We start from the raw sequence: 23,516 nt of genomic DNA, 5'->3' as shown, positions 1-23,516 counted from the left end.
TGAGAGTGGGACTGTTGCACCAGATAGGGGTTTAGTGCTATTACACTTTCTGTCTCATGCAGAAGCTCATCTGGCTGCTCTGCTGTTTGTCTTTTCTCTCTCGCTACCTCTCTGTCATAACACACACACAGGCCTGCTGAATGACGGCCCTGTGAGATTCACTGGGGAGGATATTTGACTCAGGATTTTCCGATAATAGGATTTGAAGCATGCTTGCAACAGATAGTGGTTTTGTGGTGAAGGAAAGGAGTATGTGATCCTGCTCCTCCATGTAAATATACAGAAGCCGTTTGTGACAACCAGACGATTCTGGTTCTTCTTTTATGCTTAGAAGAATTGACCATGTGAGGACCAACTTGTTTGAGATGGGATTTTTGGGAGGAGCTGTGGTCAGCTTCGCTTTGTCGCAAGTCATTTTGGTTGTATTAGGCTACATCCACACTAATACGTTTTCTTTTTAAAACAAAAACGATCTTTGTCCATACAAGCGTTTTAGGGCCGTCTCAGAATTAATCTCTGTCCATGCCAGAAAATGCATATCACATGACCATTCACGTACAGTGGGCATGCGCGTGCTGGTGTAAACAGGAAGCAGCACTGGTCACAGGAATTGATATAAAGCTCTCGAGTAATAGCTTGCCTCCTGCGCATGTGCGCAGTAGTAGCATTATGAAATGCAGAATTTAACTGCACAACAGCTGCTAGCATAGACAACAAGGTCAGCAACGCTTGTCTCTCGGTAGTTGAGGCTGATGTTGTTTGTTATCTTCCGGTAAAGGTTCACACGGAAGGAAGGAAGGACACGTCATGACTGATAAAACCCAATCAAGATGCGAACATGGGTGTTTGCATCATCGTTTTCAAGGTCTCTGTTTCTGTCCGTCCAGACTAAAACACAACCCCGGAGTTTTAAAACTAAAACGGGGTCAGCAGCATTTTCAAACATCTCCGTTTTTAGGGGCTCGAAAACGCCGGAGTAGTGTGGACGCTAGGCATAAACGTGGCATATGTTTGTATGTATGTAACATTTGTGCAGGATTAAAAAATATTCAGACGGACCTCGATTTTAGCAGATTTCCGCCTGTGGAAATATATGTTTGACCAATGAAATCCTTTCTCCCAACTGATCACAGTCATTCTGCATAATAATTAACCATGTGCTTCTGTTTGTTGCATAGAGAGAGTGTATTTTCAGAGCATTGGAACAATGAGCGTTTGTTTTTGGGATAATGAACTGTTGGACAAATGGCTTCTTTTAGTCCAATGGGACATTTTTTACGGACTATTGGTGTTTTGTAATAACAATGGGCCGTCCATTCAACACCCAATAATGTACAACAAACACTACTACCTCAACAACTAAATAAAGGACAATATATGGCTTGAAATCGTCCAGCAGCTGGGACACGATGGAGATGGTAATGTAGCTGATATGCACTTGCTAATATTATATGTTGGTCACGGAACGGAGCTAGCCACAACAGCTAGCATTAGCATCACATTTGGGGTCCGATTAGTTTATTTATTGTGCATTGTGTCTCTGTCTGGATAGGTTTTTGTTGTGTGGAGTGGACACGGCACTGTTTAGGAGGAAACTCATTTGGCCTCATTGACGAAAATGGAACATGGCAATGCGGATAATTCGCACCAGAACCGGCGTGCATAGCATTTTCCGTATTCCCGCAACATATTTTTGGTATCACACTGGTGAGAAACGGCTTTTAATCTTGTGTTTACCAGAGATGTGCTCATAAATTTCAGTATGAGAAAGCATAAAAAATTACTTATCGACTAAAGAAATCTTAGTCAAGCAAGACTAAAACAACTGATTAGTCGATTAATCGACAAAGAGAGGGCAGCCCTACTTGTAATATTAATTTTGAAAAATCTCTCTCTCAGCTGGACACAGTAGGAAACATAACAAAAGAAATAGGAAGGCTTTGTAATGTAGCTTTAATGATATTTGACCAAAGGGGCTGGTTGAAATGCAGCATGGGATAGAAGTCCCACTCATTTTTTCCCAGGGTTGCCTGTTTGAGGGGCCCGCCAGTCCTCTGGACTCACACAAATCCCCTTAAAACCCCTGGAGTCACTGAGGGTGTATCAGGCCCCTGGATCTGCTGTGTGCAGGGCTGGGTGACGGGCTGTGGTCCGGAGCCAGCCAGGGGGAGAGGACAGCTACTGTGAGGGCGCCCGGAGAGCTGGGAGTCACTCAGCCACAAAAACCCTGTGTTTGTGTATGGAGCGCAGTGCTCTTATCTCCCGCCTGTACTGACGCCACACTCTTCCTGTTTCAAATCTTTACTGCTGATTTTCTCTTCACTCTTGCCTCAGTCCCAGCCAGTCCTGTTGTTTTTGGTGTTCTTGTTCTTTTCAATGGAGATTAGATAGAGTTGCTGTGGCGACACACACAAGAGACAGAAGCATTGCTGGTCTGAATATGATAAGCAACAAAATATTAACCTGTTTTAGAGCTTTTAAACAATTTATTAATTACAATTAACCCCATGAAAAGCATGTACAAGTTTCAACACAATAGTTTGCAGTTTGTTTCTTAAGATGTTAAAGGAATAGTGTGTAGCATTTCGGGGGATCTATAAGCAGAAACGGAATATAATACTTTTTTTTCATTAGTGTATAATCATCTGAAACTAAGAATTGTTGTGTTTTCGTTAACTTAGAATGAGCCCTTCATTTCTACATAGGGAGCGGGACCTCTTCACGGAGTTTGCCATGTTGCTCCGCTATGTTTCTACAGTAGCCCAGAACAGTCAAACCAAACACAGGTCACCGTAGACGCTTGTGAAGCTGTGGTTCCGCCAGCCGCCGTCTAACTTCCGTTGCTCCCAAAGTAGTGTTATTATGGTAAGGATGGTACCGCAGTCTTGGAAAGGTAGGAGTGAGCGGAGGGGTACTCAGTTGGTTGCAATCTGCAACCACACCACTAGATGTCGCCAAATCATACACGCCGTTTCTTTAATAGGTTTACGGTTTACTAAAACAATAATGTATGAAACACCTCATTGATTTGAAATTAAAGCAGCATTTCTTTGATAACCTGGATCTCATTTTCGTAGTCTTAGTAATCACTCCTGTTGTTTCAAATACCAGATTAATTGCTTAGCTGTGGGGTCTCCGTTTTAAACAGCTTGATAACAGTCTGTGGTGCATCACACTTGAAATGAACTTCAAATGTTTGCTACAATGACTGCGTTTACAACTGTTTACACGACCCGTATCAAATTCAGAATATTGTATATTTGGAATAATAGTGGAATATGTGTGTGCAAGTAAACGTAGTCAGTGTGACGTAATGTTTTCCATTATATTGTAAAACTGTGTACACGCACAACTACAGTATATACAGCAGATCAAAGTTCAACAGGGAAGTAGCTCTGCAACATGAGGCGCAATAAGTATTTACAACGGATAGTTTGGTTAATAATTTTAACATTCGCCGTTAAGCAAAGCTGTTCACATTCAGATTGTAAGTGATCCTTTCGCCTCTTTACGTAGATAGATGGACGGATGGATGACGGATGACTAATATTCCCAGAGGGTAAGTAAAAACGTCATAGCCAGACACATTAAAATGCAAGACAATACAACAAACACAGATTGAAATCCAAATATAAACTTAGACGGTGAATAAAAGAGGAAAAAAAACAGCAGCCACTAAAACTGCATCCTCTGGGAACTGATTTGGAAAATATACCGTACGTGGCCGACTTATGCTCAATCATGGCCGCGGATCCCTCTGAGTTACCGCCTACCAGTGACGATGTATTTTGCATTTGAACCACGTTAACATGCTGTTTGCCAAATAACTTTAGTAAATGAAACTGGTATTCACATCTATGATGCTATAATGAAAAAAGCTGTTCTTGAAGGAGGATCCCATTACTGATGCCTCAGAAACTACTGAGCAGTTAGTTGTTTCAAGCTGTTTATACTAGATATTATACATTATATACATAAGAAAACATGTGTCAACAGACGCTCAGTATGTAGGACATCAAAACAGGTTGCATAATTTACGTACAAAACAAGTGTAGTAACTCTGGGAGGTGTCTATCTTTCTTCTCCTGCTTTCCAAAATCAAAAACAGCCATCTAAAATACATAAACACTGAAAGAGCTGCCTAACAGTCCCCTACTTGGTATTTGCTAGCGTCACTACCAGTCTTCCTCTCCCCTGTCTGGCCTGCCCAGCTGCCTGGATGGCCGATTCTGATGGCGCCAAGCACTCTGCAACTCTGCCGTAATCAGGAACAGCGAGGGGCAGTCTCTATCACAGAGAGTTTCTTTCCTTTTCCTTTGTTTTCCACAGATTTCCTTCCTCGTTTTCTTAGATATTCTCTCCCCACTGATGTAAGTCCAAACAGAGGCCTATTTAGAAAGTAAACAGATGAATGAGGGGAGGTTCTGGGGCCTGGCGTCCGTGGAGTCAGGCGCAGAGCGGAGACGTCTCGCTCCACCCGCCCTGTGCTGACACAGCCTGTAAATATACAGCATGACAAATGGCATGGCTCTGCAGCAGTCCCCCAACCAATCTCTGGCAAGCAGGCCTGATGCCGGAGAGGCTAGCCGACAGGCCGTGTCTGATTCACTGTCACAAGAGACGCATTGTTTATAGGACAGAGAGACACTGTAACACAAACACTAATACCCCTCGAGTGGGTGACACATTGGGAAAACCCTTGGTTTGTGGCTCCAGTGTTGGCCTCAAGGAGAACATTGCAATGAGAACTTTGTTGCAGCTCTTCATTGAAACGTGTGTTGTACTGTCCTCAAATGTTTTCCTGGCTCTCTTGAGATCTCTCCAGAGACGACGCTGCTCTGGTTACACCAGGCACAGCTTGGCTTCCACCAAACTTGTGCGTCTAACTATGAATGGGATCATATTTTTTCACCATGAGCAAATGTATTTCCATGCTTCTCTCGAAAAAGACATCCTCATGGGGGAAATCCTTCTGAGACCCCATAACAGTTTTATGTTTGTCTCACTTTTGGCAATAACCTTGGCTATCATGCCGGCCCAAGTTATGCGATAACTCTGAATAACTAAGTGGAAGGCCATACATGGGGAAAGTATTGAGATGTTGATGGATCTGAACTGTTTTGGAGGCAAGGTTTAGAGAAAGGAATGTCTTTGAGGAGGAGGGGGAGGGAAAAGACAGAGTGTGGAGGCCCCTTGGGGAAAAAGCTCTGTTTGACCTCTAAGGATAGACCTGCGAACTGAAATGGCCGCACTCTTTCCGGCTATGCTCCACCAGGATGTCCTTCCCTTCTCCAGGCCCACATGTACAGCAGCACCAAGGGACGTGGGCCACCTATTGTGAGCACTGCGCAGGCTTTCTAGCTGAGGTCACAGGGAGACTGTAAGCGCCAGACTGGCAGGCGATCCACAGTTTCCTCCAAGATAGGAGATCAAGTAAATCAGAGTTAGGAGTTGTTGCCCTTTAAGAGTCCTAATGACCACAGCTCCTTCCCCCAGCACGCAGCCATGTCTGGTGTGGAGCATTATGAAGATGGTATTTTGTGCTATCATCCGTTTTTCATCGACTGGCTCTCCTTTCAGCAAACATGATATCATCCTGGTATCATGGCTAACTTAATGCAGCCGGTATTAGTGTTGTGTTATGTAGCATTAGCATATAGACTGGAGCTCCATTAGTCATGCTGTGGACTTGTGCCCCACATGGATACTGTGTTACCTCTTAAGAGGATCCATTTTTCACAGGCTGCCGAGGACTATAAAGACAAGAGACAAACCAATTGATTTTAATTCGTTGGCAGTGTCAGGGGAGCCTGTTGGAATAGACACATGGAGATTCATCTCCCAAAGCTCTGGTAATGACAAGATTATAATGACAACTAGCTGATCGGAACAGAGCTGCTGCTGCTGCTGCTCCTGGGATACTAGGAAACTGCTTGGTTCTGACCACATTGTATAGCATTATGCATGATATTTATGGATAAAACCTACATAAAGCTGGAAACAAACTAGACAATCTTCAGATACCTTCTTGAAACAATCACACATTTAATATCTGGCATTTGCAGATTGCAATCATCTCTGTGCAGATTTGCGTCTGTCCAGCTCAAACAACGGGATCAGGGACAGATTATCTATTTTTTAGACATAGAAAATCAAACATATTTGATATGGTCACGACAGCTCTGATAGGCTCAGTCGGGAGGCAAGACACTACACTTGTATGAAAGCTTTGATTAAATTAATCCAATCTAATAATTCTTAATTCTCAACAATATGTGAGCATATCACATTAAACCGCTGTCCCAGTCCCACCCAGTGAGGGATGCATGCTCTAAAATGGATAGTTTGGGTGTTTTGAAGTGGGGTTGTATGAGGTACTTATCCATAGTCAGTGCATTACCTACAGTAGATGACCGTCGACACGCCCAATTTTGGAGAAGAAGACAGGACACGACCAAAGTCACACAACAACACAAACAAACTAAACAATCAAGGCAGCGGTAGATCAGCAACCCCCGTGTTCTCCGAAGTAAAAATAAAATAAAATTTCATGGAGTCTGGTTGCTTTTTAAATATAACATACACTTTAACTGATATTGATTTTTTTTAGGTGAGCCATTCTTTTAGGAGGCTAAAATACATTTTGCTGCCCCGTTCACAACAGTATATTGCTTTGCTTCCGTGCCGGTACTCCAAACTTGGGGCGTGCCGACCGTCATCTACTGTAGGTAATACACTGACTATCGATAAGTACCTCATACAACCCCACTTCAAAACACCTACACTATCCCTTTAACAGGCTGGAAAGACGAGACCTTTACTTTGAATCTTGAAAAATTGTCTTAAACTCTAAAATCCAGGCTATGTGCATTGCTGTGTGCTTTGTTGTGTGCATATACCCAAATGAGGCAGAGTTTGGGTATACATCTTTTCTCTCAGCAGAGAACTTAATTTAAAAGAATGAAGTCCTTATGTTTTGTTACAGCGTTTGCTATTTTTTTTGGAATAAGTCCATAGTATAATCTTGGTGGATGAGCTGAGTTGGTCATTTATTTGCCATGGGACATTGAATTTCACTTATCTGTAATGTGTAACTGTGCTGCAGGTACGTCAGGAATTTTCAATCCTACTGTTGGCATTCTCAACAGTGCGTTCCTTCTTTAGCTTAAAGGCTTCACAGGGATCATTCGCTCACTTCCTCTCACTCTGAGGCTTGCACAGGTCCAGCTAGGATACACTGGAGCCGCCTTGTTTTCACTCCGTGATTCCACGCCTCCTGTTCTCCTCTCTTATTGATTTACTTCATGGGGCCCGGCAGTGGAAGTGTAGCATCAGGGACGGTAATTACCCTTCCTGTGTAGGACCAAACAAGTGACTCTTACAAGTGAGGACTCTTCAGGGAGGACCACAGCCAGGGTATTGCCTGGGTAGAGGAGAAAGTGTGCCCTCTGTGCACAAGTAAATCATCATTGGGGAAAGACAGGGTCACAGAGCTGACCCCGCTGCACCAGCAGGGCTTAAATCACGGCATCCATGGGTGGAGAGAGACAGTGCAGGATACATAATGAAAATGTTCCTTTGGATATGGCTGCTGTCTCAACTTTGCATAGTCTGCTTAAACAAGCTCTCCGAAATATTTGAGCTACATGTGAAAAATGGAGTGCATGTATGGAACTGTGTGAAGGTGTTTGTCCTGTAAAGGCCCCGACACACCAAGCCGACAATTTATCGGCCTAGTTTTTGCGGTGTGTCCCACACCGTCAGCTCTGTCTCTCTGGCTGTGGCTAGAGAACAAACACAGACCTGACTGCTGACCTAAGATACAGAGAACCGCTTAAGGCCCAGACACACCAAGCCGACATCAAAGAACTAGCGGCAATGAAGGCCGACTGTTGCGTCGCCTTTGATTTTGGCTGACAAGTTGCATTTGAACACACCGCAACGACTACAGCCGACAGCCAGTTAACATGTACGTTCTGCGTCTGCGTGAGATGAAATAACTCTCCACACCAGCAGGCGGCGGTAGACTGTATTCGTCATTCAAAAAGGAAAACCGGGAACCGAGGACGGTGGATATACAAGCCGTTGTTATGATAGATATATGAAACAAAGCGGTGTTTACCGACCATTTTCACACCACTCTCACTCACCACTTAGCTTCATTCCAGATGTTTGTGTTGTTGTGAAAATATCTGTGTATTGGAATGATTAGATGACATAAAGATGAAAAATGAAAAGAGCTTTTTGTGTTTTTTCTCTTGAAAAAACTACTCGTTAGCTTGCTGTCCTCTTTTCGTGCACTGATTCAACAGTCGGCCTTCCTGTCGCTAGTTCTTTGATGGCGTCATGGTGTGTCTGTGCCTTAAGGCTGCAGCAGTTCTCTGTATCTTAGGTCTGCAGTCAGGTCTGTGTTTGTCCTCTAGCCACAGCCAGAGAGACAGAGCAGGCCTTGCACTGGTAGTGATAGTGAATTGTCCATAATCATTATCAGCTCTGTGGTAGTGAGTGGCTCCCACTCTGTACAGGCGGCTCCATGTCTGACCTGTCTGTGGTGTGGCGAGGCGAGGCTCAGTGAGAGAACGAAATGCCGAGGGTTGGGGTCACTCAGTGTCTGCCGCCCTCCCTTGAATATCTGCACGCCATTAACAGCAATGGCTCTGATGACATGCTCTTCCTGAACTGGCCTCGTCTGAGCTCCTTTGCTTCGGCTGGAGGTGCCTGTGGCCCCTGGTCTTGAGTCCCTTGTCTATTTTGGGAGGTCATTTGGAGCCGGACACTCTGTCTCCCCGACGCAGCCTGTCTCCTGATACTGCTATCAACCGCCGGCTTTTAACAGGGAGCCACGGCAATTTAGTAGAGTGACGCCAAGCAAGGCCGTTATCAGGACCCCAACACCAGATTAGCTGGTTGGTCTTCTAATGAGCATCCTTGAACAGGGAAATGGAGGGGGACTCACAGAGCACAATAATAACACTATTATCCATGGTCCTGACAGAACAGGAAATACTCAGCAAAATGCACCGTCTAAGAGAAAATGCAATTCATTTCTCAAGTTCAGAGATGTGTACTAGCCTTAGGGGTTTAAAAAAAAGACATTTGAAGACACAGTTTTTTTCTTTGCTGCCTGCTTAGAAGAACTATTACATATTTGGCTGCATTTTTGCGTTTATTCCATGGTGGATAGTAGAGAGGTGATAGGAAATGAGGGAAGCGAGGCGGGGAATGACATGCAACAAAGGTCCCTGGCCGGGAAACAAACAGGGAACATTGTGATCAAAGTATGTGGTACGCAACTTTAACCATCAAGTCACCATGACTTGAACATGAACAATTACATTTGCTTAAACGCCGTATCATTTTGTCATCTTTCTGATACAATGTAATACAAGCCATGATTCTTCCTTTAGGATTACAGGTGATCCAGTTGCTACATCATAGTAGCTCAGCCATTAAAGAGGTAATGCATTTTATCCTAATTACCTTGAGGAATAATCCTGAGTTGCAGCTCTATGTGCACGTGTCCACAGCCACAGTGGATAAACACAAATGCATGGTCTAGTGATGTAATCTCAAACTACAATGTAACTCAAGAATTTTTCATTTACTTCAGAAGAAAAATTGACAAAATGAAATGATTGAAAATACTGTTAATGCTAGGCTAAATATCACAGAGTATTAAATCCTCAGCATTGGAGAAGGTGTATTTTCCATTTTTGATGAGAGCCACTGCTTGATCCGATAGACATCTGTCAAAGGAGCAAAGCGAATAGGGATGCACCGACTTTTTCAGTCCTGGTACCAATAACAATACCTGGGCTTTGGGTGTCGGCCGATACTGAGGACTGATACCAGATTTTAAATAATAAGCTGCATGCCTCACTGTGTGGAAGTGACTGGGATAATTATTTTATGTGTAAGGCAACATCAGGCATGACTTTAACATTACCTTCCTAACTTTATAAAACAAAATGTAACCAATAAATACATCAATTTACATTTACTGAATTGTTATTTATTATTAAAATAATAAGTCAGACACCAGCAACTTGGAAAAAAATCTTCAAAATTAACAGGAATTACAATCCAAGTGTAAAACCTTTTAATGCACCAACAAAACAAAATGTATATAGTATATAAACATAGAATTAGGGCTGTCCCGAATACCATTTTTTGGGATACGAAGCTTCAGAAATATTTTAAGGTATTCGGTGTTTCGCAGCGCAGCAGGCCGACATGTTCTTCTGTCTGTTTGTCTGTCTCCATCTGCCCCGTTTCAGTGTCGCTGATGCACTACTACATCACACACACGCACCTCTACACACAACAAACAGTGATATCCGTCTGAGAATAACTAATAATAATTAATGTTGAATATAATTCATGTTGTGGGATTATTCCTAATTTCGTGGGCTATTTTGGGATTTATACATTATTATTACATACTTATATTATAAAAAACGAAATACTGATTTGGAGGTTGATTACCATGGCAACAGTCATAGCTTTGAAGCTTTGAAGCATTTGGGTCAGCCCTACATAGAATTGAATTGAATATATCGGCCCCATTATCACTGATACCCGGTCCAGTTTGAGTCAGTATCGGCCTGATATCTGTATCGGTATTGGTGCATCCCTAGAAGCGAGGCCAACAACAGGGTTGTGAAGGATAACCTTCAAACTGCACACAGATATTAAATGGCACCCATGAGTTTGTCTGACAGTAAAACTCAACTGAAAAACAACTGAATTTAACTGAAAACAGCAACTGATCTCTCCCACCTCTTCCTTTTTGGTTCTCTGAGTTTGCCAGTCAGATCTGGAGTGAATGACTCAACTAGTCTCTGCCGTTCAGTGTGGCGACTGAGTTTTAAACTGGACTCTGCGGCCTGCCCAACCCTGGTCTCTGTAAATGAAGTTAAAAATCATAAAACGTGTCTGCGCAGGGGTGATGTCATACTTGGCGTAGAGTTTCACTGTGGATTTTAGGAGGGTTAGATTTACTAGCATTCGGGAAACATTAAAAAGTACAGTGGTTCACACTAAGTGCCTGTGCTCTCTGTAGTGTTTCCCCAGCCCCCTCCTGGCTTCATGCAATATACTGCCACCGTTGGTGCAGAGCAGTAAAAACAGATATACATAAGAACCTCACCAAGTATAATCTAAAACCATCAAACAGTGTTTTCAAGCGGGATTGAAGCTCTACTCCCCTTGTCAAGCTCAAACATGGAAATAATGATTGAATGAATACGAACTTTTACCGAGCATTTGCATGCATGTGAGTGTTATGCCAATGTGGGCGTGTGATATCTTCCCGAGGTGTGAAAATCTGCTCACTGCCAGTTGGTTTTGGCTCGAGTGCTCCTCTCCTGGAACAGTATTTTCATTTTTACTCTGCTTGTACGGACGGCCACGGGCAGTCCAACACGAAATTTATGAATGCATTAGGCACATTTAGACGGCTCAGATGAACCGAGTGCAAGTATGCAGCTAATTATAATTCTGTGGTAGTTATGATTTCATAATTGCAGTCAGCTCCTCTTTACTGTAGGCAAATTGCAGCAGCATATTAAAAATACATAACATCAGCTATGGTTTAATACATTTCAATGAGTGTGCTGTTGAGTGTGAGCTTGATGGAGGCACCTCGCAACAGGAAAGTCCCCTGTTCGGACCCCTGGGGCGAGATGGCGCCCACACAAGAGAACCCGTGGCACCACTTGGATGTGACAGCCAGTGATTATGTTGCATATTGACATAAAAGCATCCAACCAAATGGAGATTTTCCAAAACAATAATAAGAAGGGTGGGGGCTATGTTGGGTCGAGACAGGGCGTGGCTCCCACCACAGGGCTTGTTACCTTTGCTCTTAGACACGCCTAATTTGCAGCCAAGAGGAATGTAACGGCGATTAAGATGAAATCACACAGCAGAGACAATGCAATTAAATGTGTTAGCCTATAAAATGCAGTCTGTCTACGTCATCGCATGGAAAAAAATGCTAATAGAAAGGGAATATCCTCAGGTTTGTCTTTGTCATGTTTCCAAAGCTCTGCTGACTTTCTCTTTTAGGAAGTGAAGGCAATAATACACGTAATGCATGCAGTATTTCTTATAGTGTGTGTGTGTGTGTGGGCTGCGGACTCTGGACAAGATTGTGTGCCGATCATGTTATGCTCATGTGGCTGGTTGTGACTCCGTCCCCCAGACTTTAATCTAAGTTTGTGTTTGTAGTCTTTGAGGTGTGGATTAGTGGGAGTGTTGAGTCAGGCCCAGGCGAGGGCCCAGGAGGTCAGCCCGGAGAGAGGCCCACGTAAGCAGGCTCCAGTGCTGCTGAATGGGCCGATAATGGCCTGGATCAGAAGGAATGTGTTCATGGAGCCTTGCTACTGACAGCCGGCCCCTGGGGACACGAATTACTCTGACTGATACAAAAAGAAGATGACAAAAACACCGCCTCAGGCTCTGTCTCCCCGGACTCCTTGTCTCCAACTCAGCTAAATGAATCAAATTGCCTCCAATTAAAGATTTAACTATGCTTCTTTCCCCTCGGCTCTTGCATTTTGTCCCCCTCCGGTTTCATGACACGAAACACTTTTCACTGCATCACTGTGGCAAAAAAGCAAACAATGGGTACGCTTTGTAATGCTTACACAAGTATTATTGGAGTGCACATGTGGTATGCAACTGTTTTATATCTGATTTTTGAAATGGAGAAATGGTTATATACCTTGGATAATATCTATAGAGATGAATTTGTGTGTGTTGGAGAAATGCAGCCTTGTTCGACCTTTATATAAGCTTATAGTCTTCAAGTTGTTTGGTTTTGGACTCAAAGATGTTAGATTTCTACATACATAATGTATCTAGAAAGCACATTTTCCCCAAACCACACCTCTCTTAAGTGCCCTTAACTCCTCAAACTGCCACTCATCCATACTTTGAGAGATTTGGAAATTTTAACCGCGTTGCAATCTCTACAATGCCTCGATCCTCCAGAGCCGAGTCAGTCAGGGTTCACTCTTGCCTCACTGCCCTCAATGTGTTGTAAAATACTTTAATTCTGTGTATTTCATTAGTTTCCTGTGATTTAGTTGAACTATTTTATTTAGTCTACTTTCAATTTTTTTCAAAATTGTTTATATAGCCAGGTCAGGTCTGTTATGAGTTAATATTATGAACCATGCTCTAATGCAGCCATGAAATCAACAAGAACTTTAGATAAAGTAGGTAATTATAACCACACATTTGGCTTGTCAGTTTATTCAAATCAAGTAAGGAAAGAGACCAAATCTCACACATGCCATGCTTGGAAATTCACATTTATAGAGATATTTGAAATAAATATAACTTTTTTCAGTGAATCAATCCCATGTCACATTAAGCTGTATCAGTTTTGTTATTTTCATTATCATAGGACAACATTTATCATGAATTATATTGTTATTAAGAGCGCCTGAGTGTGTAAAACTTTCTTTTAGGTACATTTACTAAAGATTCATTTGTTAACATGGACTAGCAAGTCAGGCAGTCTAACGTTATTGTACTCTCCAAAGAGAACATTAACACACTTGATCAATTAGGGAGCTGAGATCACCTTCAAATAACCTACAAATTAATTAGGTTCATATTTCATCACCACAAATTTGCTCGGGGACTGAGCATGTTCTCCTCTAAACCGGTTCCCCTAAATAACCAAATGGAGTAGATACTTTGTGTGGCTTGACACACAGCTTCCATCACAGGTTAATAATGACGCTGCTGACTATTTAACACCAGTATCTTTATTGTAACTGCAGCATCACCTTGTCATTAAGATGGTTTGCTATATTTCAATTAAAGGGGCTCTATGTAAGAATCAGGCGTCCTGTTGCTCGTGCTCGCACTACGTAGATGTGTGCGAGCATCGGTCAAAACAGTGAGTCGACACACACGAGACTGAACGTGACTGACAGCTAAAACCACAATATCACTGTATATTTCACATGCTTAGCAGTAATGTTAGCTTACCTGTCCAATAGGAATTTTGCCAGATTGGGGTCCGTTTTGATTCCCAAAACCAAATGAAGGTCCCTCCATGAATCGAAGGCCCGGCTGATGTTGATCCTGGTTTTCCCCTGACGTCGGTCACATTCCTGTTTTGCAAGACGGGCTTCACTAGATATGACTTTTTTTGTGCTTCCATGGAGTTTGTGTTGGTGTCTGAGTTGTGGTGGGGGCTGATTGTTTGTTGGCGTTAGCGGACTCCATTTCTAACCGAACGTTAGCTATCGTTGCACACTGTTAGCCCTGTAACGGAGCTGAAGAGAGTAAAGGCACTCATGAACGCGCATGATCCGTCACATCCGTTGGATTTTCACATTAAAAGCAGTCTTCAGGCTGATATAGGAAACCCTGAACGTCACGGAAGGTCTCATTTTTTAGGTTACGTTACAACCTGTTCACACATCGGCAATAAAAATGATTAAAAAATGTTTATTTGGTAAAAAGAGTCCCTTTAACAGATTTATTTGGGATAAGAAGCCTGGTTTAAATACCATTAGTCACAGAAATGAAGTCACTTTGCAATGAGGAGTAAGCACTAATAATCAACTGCTACACAGAGCTAGTTTGTTCTTGATGTTGTCTCTGTCTGACCTAAGGAGATTTACACTGGAACTATAGGACATAATAGTAATAAAAAAAAACAACACTTGCAACCGTTATATATATTCTATCTCTCTGCCATGTTTAATGTGAGTCGCTCGCCCACTTTGTCAGAAGCGTCAGTTGGGAGCTGGGCTGGCGTGACCACTGCATTATTACCCAGGGGTCTCCAGGGGTGCCTGGGCCTGGACCTTCACGGGGAGAGGGGCAGGCCAGGGGACAGGCCTGTGTGAACAGCTGTGCCCTGTTTTAGATCCGCGTACTCAGTTACCTCTTACTCTTTGAAGAAGTCTTTCCTTACACACTTTCACACATGCAGCACACATTAGTCGAGCAGGGCTCGGATATGACTGTAGGATGAAAAGTTCAAATGCCTAAACTTTGATTTCTCAATTTAAAAAAGAGCCAGATGGTTTTGGTGGCTTTTTAAATTGCACTTTTGCAAAATGAGGAATTTTCAAAGGTTCTTCAAAAGGAGCTTTATTGAATCATTAGTGTCTGAAGAACTTCTTGAAAATGTGGCTCTTCGCTGCTACAGGAACCATTTGTGAATCCATAGAGCTAGTAATCGTCCAATTTAAAACCATGAAGTTCTTTGTAGAGCCACAAATTGTTCTATGTATAAGCCATAGTGGTTTTTATTGCACTGGAGCACATGGTCATCATGTGGTGCAAAAGATTGTACATTCATACTGCACTGCCACAGAAACATTTCAGAGAGATAGCCTCAATCCTATTTTAAGCAATGGTTGGCTTGACAGATCTGTTTTAACTATGTGACAGTGGAGTTCAAATTCATGACAGAAATCACATAAAGAACATCAAGTCTGTCTGATGGCCACAAAATGTTTCCATGAACGTCTGACAGCCCATGTTGATGCTGTAATAGTTCTGTATCAGGAATTAAGTGGCGTCTGTTTTGACACTCTTGTATCTCCAGTTAACGGGATGATAACGTTGCGATTTCAAATCATTTAAGGTAATGTATGTACAGAATGTCAAGATGCATCAACATTAGAGGAAGAGCGAACAGTTGTTTTGAACAGACTTTATTGGCATTGTCAATCAGGAGCGACACAGCAAGCCGCAGCATGCCGATCGGCATTTGTCAACCGCAGAGTATAGAGAGCATCTCCAACAGCTGTACCATACTTAAACAAACAGATGGATATGTTAACAATTTATTAATGTGTAGTCATTGCTCACAGCAGCTTCAAGTGTCTGTCTGTGAGAGTCTGTGAGTTTCTCACTGTGCATGCCATCATTTAATCTTTTGCAACAGTAAATATCTCCAAATTTACAAAAGTTTCCTTGCATTTTATATCAAAGTTACATTTTTATTTTATTCTTGAAAAGCGGTAAAATGTGTCTTTATTGGTCACCTCATCATGCTGTATATCCCTTACCGTCAAGAAATATTCAAGGTAATGAAACCAGATCTTTGGCAATCGGTCTGCAATCTCTAACTGATACCACTTTCACCCCAATGACCAGGGTTGGACCAGGGTTAACCTACCCTGGTCCAACCAAACCAAGCCAGTCTACCCAGGTTGAACCCTGGTCAGGACAATTCAGATACGACCTTGGTCACACCCGGGAGCAATGCATACTAATTAGCTCAGGTGTTAGAAATGGGCGGGGGTTTTACACCTCTGGAGGTTTATAGAGAGAGGAGATGATAGTGACATCATCAATGTGTGCAAAAATGTAAAATATCACAGAATGATGCGTGTTTTTGGGATACAGTGTTAATATAGTACACACAGCATTTTTAACTTTATAACATGTTTAACTATGTTGTATGTATGGAGCTGTAATGTATGCAAAAACATACAGACAACATACAGATTTACAGTATCTATTCATCAACATGAACCTTTTTTCCTCTGTCTATCTACAGTATTCATTTATCATATATTAGACTACATTGTGTTATCTAATATGATAATATAGGCAACATTTACAAACGGATTAGACACTGAAATGTATATTTCACTCACTCTACCATCACAGCAAAGATTTGCTTCATATAGTAGACCTATTTAAGTTTTTCAGCTGAGCATGTGGCAACTGTTTGATAATGTAAGAGCTTGTCCAAACATAATAAAATGAGTTTATATTTCATTTAGTTTGCTAATTGCTTGATAATATAACGAACTGGGACTGGGTTTGTTACTTTATGACCGAGGGAACAGGCAGATGGATCTTTTAGCAGGTTTATTTTGAAAGATCATTTGCAAGCGAATAGGTTTGTCCCGCCCCGTTTGTTAGCGACCCTGGTCCGTGCAATCCACATCGAAATCAACCCTGTTCTGACCCACCTCTCGACCTGGGTCACAAAGGCGAGTCGATCAACGCGGGTTAACCCTTTCATACACACAACCAACCCTGGTTCAACCCTGGTTGAGTCCTCGGTGTGAAAGGGGTATGACATGGAGGCATAAACTGCTTTCCTCTTCCTGCATGATATCGGGTTTGATGTACACCTATAGATAATCTCTGCAATCAATCCTTTTTGTACCCAGATCTAGGAAGATGACAATTTGTATGGTTTTGCTCGCAGCTCTGAACACGGAGATGTCTGAGCCGGCAGCTAGCAGCACTAACAACGGCAACAGTACTGACCAAGCTGACAGTGTTTACCTGAGGGGGACTCGGAGGGTGGACGTTATGCTTCTGTGACAACGCGGTCCCGCCACCATGGGACGGGGGACAGCGTTATCAGCGGTAACTTTTGTATTAGGCAGTCATTAGCGAGCCATTGGGATACACACAGCTTCCATTCACATGATGGGTATCAAATGAAGTAAACGATAAACGATACCCAGCCCTAATGGTATGTGAGCAAAGTTTTACAGGGGGTCATATATTCTGTTTTAACAACTTTGCTTTTGAGAGTAACTTTTATTGTTTGTCATCTTATTGTAGATATTCGTGCAGGTTCTACAGTTAACTCACTGTAACAGTGACCGAGTCAAGACCCTCTTACAGGGTCACTGGATCATCCGTATGTAACTTATGCTGTACCAGATTCAAAGCATCTAATATGTCTGCATGCTCCTGATGCTTTCAGACATTTGTCTCACGTGAATCCGTTCCAGCGGCAGGAATAGCTGAGCAGACAGCCTCTGTGACTTACGAGCCAGCTGGGTTTTCCCTTTGACTTAATTGAAAATTGCATGACACTGATTCAAATGAAGCGCTGCTCTGTAATAACAGTTTTCTTTTCCTTGTCTGACATGTGATTGAGTTACAAAGGGGAATGCATTTGCAACAGGTGCCTCTAACACAGTGCAGGCATGAGGGCCTCCATGTCCACCCTCAGTAACCTCCCTCTGCCCTAAAGCCTGAAGGCTGCCAGGGAAACCTGATTCCAGTTCAGACACTGGCACACTCTGCTGCTGCTGCACAGTCTCTACTGGTGCAACCCTGAGAGCTTCAGAGATGTCCTAGTGAAGACCGTGTGTGTGTGTGTGTGTGTGTGCATTCAACTTTTTAAATTTTTTTTATTTATTGACTCACTTAGAGCAAACATGTACTCTGTTCTCCGAGATACAGAATCATGTCATCATACAGCATCAATGAATAAGCCAGAGAACATGCCAGAACATAATCATAGATCCAAAAGCAATATTTTTATATGAGGGAAAAGAAAAAAATAAATGAATAAAATAAAAAAATAAAAGTAATATGGAACAGCCAAACAAACAGACAGCATTTTATTATTAATAAAAATAATAATAATAATAACAATAGTAATAATAATCACAATAATTATTATTATGGTAAGTAAGTAAGTGAGTGGATAATAAATTGAAATTCGTTAAAATAAAATAAAACGATCATTAAAAAAGATGATTATTGTCCATGATTAATCGCAAATTAATCGCAAATTTTTTTTATGTTCAAAATATACCTTTTAAAGGGAGATTTGTCGAGTATTTAATACTCTTATCAACATGGGAGTGGGCAAATATGCTGCTTTATGCAAATGTATGTATATATTTATTATTGGAAATCAATTAACACACAAAACAATGACACATCAGAAACCCTCACAGGTACTGCATTTAGCAACAACAGCTGTCAGTGTGTCAGTGTGCTGACTTGACTATGACTTGTCCCAAACTACATGTGATTATCATAAGGTGGGCATGTCTGTAAAGGGGAGACTCGTGGGTACCCATAGAACCCATTCACATATCTTGAGGTCAAAGGTCAAGGGACCTCTTTGAAAATGGCCATGAAAGTTTTTCTTCGCCAAAATGTTGCGCAAGTTTGGAGCGTTATTTAGTCTCATTCGCTTTGACGAGCTACTATGACATGGTTAAATAAATACTAACAAATTCCTAGGTAGATGAAAGCTGATTGCAAGACAGTACTAGAAGGAGGGGCTATAGAGTGTGTTGTGAGGGAGAGAATTGTACATTTGTATTAGTGTGTTTTAGAAAACCTCTTAAGATTCACATTTCAGAGTATAAAGTAATATTTCAAGTCCTGAAACAAACAATACACTGTTTTCTATTATCAATATATCCATGGCTCATGATTTAACTATGTGGGTAACACATGCAATGACAACGCTTGTAACAGTTAAAGTGTTATGTTTAAAGTTTCAAATGCGTTGTGTAATTTTAGATACTGTAGATGTGTCATATGAGAAGTATTAGCTTGAAGAGTCGTGTGAGTTGTGTAGGTGGAACAATATTTTTGGCACATCACCAACAATTAAATAATTATATTTCATTCATGACTGCTTACAAATTCTATAGTGGGTGTGATTTATTTCACCAGGGACGAGGCTTCAAGGTGTTTTTAGCCAATCAGCAGTGCTTACTCTTGAACTATTGCTTCTTGGATCATGTTAATACATATCGGGGTGTGGCTTTACCTTCTGGTTTCAGAGCCAGGATATTTTAACTCTTACAAGGCCAAATTGGAGTGGAGACAGACTTGTAGAGACGTCAGTGAGCAAGAATTAATCTGTTGTGTCTCCAGCCGACGTGAAGACCGTTGTCTCTGAACGTGTGAAAGGTCAGAATTGTAATTTCTCTGTTTTGTCACCTGAAGCTGCTGTAATGGCTAGGAAAGATTTAAAAAGCATAGACTAGTCTGTTGTCTAATACTGTGCTATTCCCATCATGTCACACCGTTACTCTGAACCAAGCAAAGGACTCTTTCCATAAATCCATATTTGTAGTTTGGATAACTTCACTTTTTCTACTTTCTACTACCTTCATGCTCCATGGCACTGAACAGCCTTGCAGAACGTGGCTAAAAACTAAATTAGTTTTCAGGTTGACCCGTATGTTAGATGGAGCTGCCATATTTTCTGTTTTATTTTTCACTCCAGTTGAGTCACAACCTATCCTGTTTATTTATTTACCTCGTGGATGTATTAAACAATGAATGAGGGATCCAAACATGGCAGCCCACATTCACTCTGAGTAAAACTGACGGGTGCGTATTCCAACATCATCTCCCTCCTCCTACGATGGGTGTCAATGTGTGCACATTAGTGTTTCTCTCTGGCTGAGCTGGCTGAATGACATGAAATTAATATAAATAATAATATATTTTAAAGAATTTTCCCCTATAATTTCTCCTAATTTTTTAACAGTCAGTTCCCTAAGCACTGTCGCTGTTACCTGGGGAGGATGTAAATAGGGGTGGCACGGTGGTGCAGTGTTCTCCCCGTGTGTTAGCGTGGGTTTTCATGCAGGTCAGGTTAATTGTTTTGAATCTAAATTGCCCGTAGGGGTGACTGTGAGAGTCTCTATAAGCAGTTACAGATAATGGATGGATGAAAATACTCATGCTGCCACCTTGTTATACACACATTATTACACGGCTGTGTTGAATACCAATAATTCTGATTGGCCAATTACGGCGTTCTGCAGTCTGTAATTTCTGTATAACAGACCGTTGCTATGTATAGCAGACCGTTGCTATGTATAACAGAAAGTTGCTATGGGTGCAGCTCTGATGTCGAAACTCTGGCGGACTGGTTTTGTGTCAAAATATTGATTTCTTAAGTAAGTAGCCGTGTAATAAGCAGGTTAATGTACAGCTAGCAGGTCATTGTTGTGAAAGAATCCCCTTCAGGGCGATAAGAGACAGCAGCACCGCCCTGTCGGGGATTCTTTCACAAGAATGACCGGCTCGCTGTACATTATCCCTTACGTATAGTGCTGAAAGATTTGGAAAAAATATCTAACTGCGATTATTTGACTGATATTGTAATTGCGATGTGATTTGCGATATTAGAGAGAATTTAGTTTGTACATCATTATTCTCATTTTCATTGAAAAACGTGATTATAGTGTGATTTTTGCGGCGGTCTGTACCAAACTAAGATGTTTTCTTTAAGAAATGCAACAACATATTGTTGTTGCATTTCTATAAAAAAGTAATTTAAGTGATCCTTATCAAAACATTTTGTTTATATTATGCGTTTGAAAAAAACAATATCAGCCAATATATAGTCATCAGATTTTTCAAACTCTCAAATATTGATATCAGTATTCCTGATAGTATTCCTTAAAAATCATTCAGGCTGTACTTTGCACCGCCGTCCCAGCTCCCACCAGGCAAGCAGCCTAACTCACCAGTAGGAGTCGCTGGTGCGGTGACACGGATGTGAACCTGCGTTAGCTTCCCAGCCGAACACAGCTAATTGTATTCATTTGAATGCTCGACCCAATGTTTGACATAATTCTCGGTGCTTCTTACTTCTATATTTGACTTGTGATTCAATTTCAGACTAATTTTGTGTGCTGTCTGGAAATAACCTTTTTAACAGCTTTTCTTTAGTTTGGTTTATTCCCCTTTGTCTAACGTTGACGTTCACTACTCACAAATTAAATCACTTTATTATTCTGATTCCTCATTTGGAAGTTACTGTCCATGTGAGTATAGCTGTGTTTTCATTGCCTATAGCTGGTAGCTCTAAGAACAGGTGTGAACGCGCTCAAGACGCATTGAGAACGCATTGAGATCCGATCTTTCAGACCGCATTCAGAGGTGGTCTGGGCCACATATGACCACATTCTTTTAGTAGTGTGTACGCGAAGGTTTCCTACTCGCCTACTCAACTGACGACCCGCTGGTATCCGCGGGATCACCGCTCCTCAGGTGAACAGACAGGCGAGTGCTCGTCTGCCTCGCAGCATGGAAACGTCCTCTGTGCTCTACTGTATTCTTTGGGTACATCTGTATTTGATTAAAATATACCTTATCTATGGGCTACATATTCTACAGACTGTCAGACTGGGAACCGGAAGTGTATTATTATCATACTGTCGGAGATGTGTCGGTGTTTTTGTTCCGCTGCTTTGCACGTAGCTGACACCCACCCGCCCGACCGCCTGCTCGCTCTCTCTCCTCCCTGGCTCTCTGAAGCTCTGTACTCGACTGTTATCTGGCAAAGGCAGCGGTGCCAGCTCCGTGGAGCTCCGCGGGGACCGCCGGTCCAATGACCTTATATTTTGATGTTATAAAAATGTTTATAAAATGTACCCGAATTCACGATATTACTACTGACATTCCTGAAGTATTACGTCACAACGTCTACTATACGTGTTTATTTGCATATAGAGAGGGGAAGTGAGATCGGATCACCACTCAAGACGCATGTGGAGACGCATTCTAATGCCAGGTGTGAACAGACGTACTTAAAGCTGTCCACTTGTGATCCGATCACTGAGGACGCATCTTAATAGCAGGTCTGAACAAGGCCTTAAAGCAATGGTCACACAAGTCTTTTGTTCTGGGGAAGTAATTCACTGAAGTCACTTCATCTGTCGCGGCATTGTAGTTTTTGTTTTTGTTTTTTTTAAAGGAGGGGGGCTGATGACTGCCAGGATGTCTGCCTTTTGTTCTATCTTTACTTTTCATAATCCTCATAAAAAAAAATAACAAAATATAATTTGGCGAGTGTCAATATCATGCCATTTCTAATTGAAGTCCATGCGTCCCAATTAAAAAAAAATAAAAATAACTTTTTAGTGTTTAATTAAAAATAAAAAACACTCTTATGTGTATGAAAGTTCCTCAGTTTTCTGCTTTTCTCTGCTCACAACGATCCACATCCTGCCCGGCAGCGCACATGTAAATACGTTTCAGTAACTTTAACTTCAAAAACTAGAGGTGGGCTGATGACTGGCAGGATGTCGTTGTACTTTCAGTCTTGTTTTGTTCTATCTTTACTTTTTATAATCCTCATAAAAAAAAATAACAAAATATAATTTGAGTGTCAATATCATGCCATTTCTAATTGAAGCCCATGCGTCCCAAATAATAATAAAAAAAAAATGTTTAGTGTTAAATTAAAAAATAAAAACACTCTCTTATGTATGAAAGTTCCTCAGTGTTCTGCTTTTCTCTGCTCACAACGATCCACATCCAGATGTAAATATGTTTTAGTAACTTTTAACTTAAAAAACTAGAGGTGGGTGTTTCACCTTTAAAAGTTAAGAAACTTGAAACCTTGTTTGCATCTTTACTTTTCATAATCCTCATAAAAAAAATAACAAAATATAATTTGGCAAGTGTCAATATCATGCCATTTCTAATTGAAGCCCATGTTTCCCAAATAAATAAAATAAATAAATAACTTTTTAGTGTTAAATTAAAAAATAAAAACACTCTCTAATGTATAAAAGTTCCTCAGTTGCTGCGTTTCTCTGCTCACAACAATCCCATCCTGCAGATGTAAATAAGTTTCAGTAACTTTAACTTAAAAAACTCGAGGTGGGTGTTTCGCCTTTAAGAGTTAAGAAACTTGAAACCTTGTTTGCGCAACAATCAGTGCAGCTCACAGCCGCCAAAGTGTCTAGACTAGCACATGATGGTAGTCAGCCAATGGCTCCACC

Source organism: Sebastes fasciatus, chromosome 4 (assembly GCF_043250625.1).
Source record: "Sebastes fasciatus isolate fSebFas1 chromosome 4, fSebFas1.pri, whole genome shotgun sequence".
NCBI classification, from domain to species: Eukaryota; Metazoa; Chordata; class Actinopteri; order Perciformes; family Sebastidae; genus Sebastes; species Sebastes fasciatus.
The sequence above is the reverse complement of the archived record's forward strand: the minus strand, read 5'-3'. Positions refer to the sequence as shown.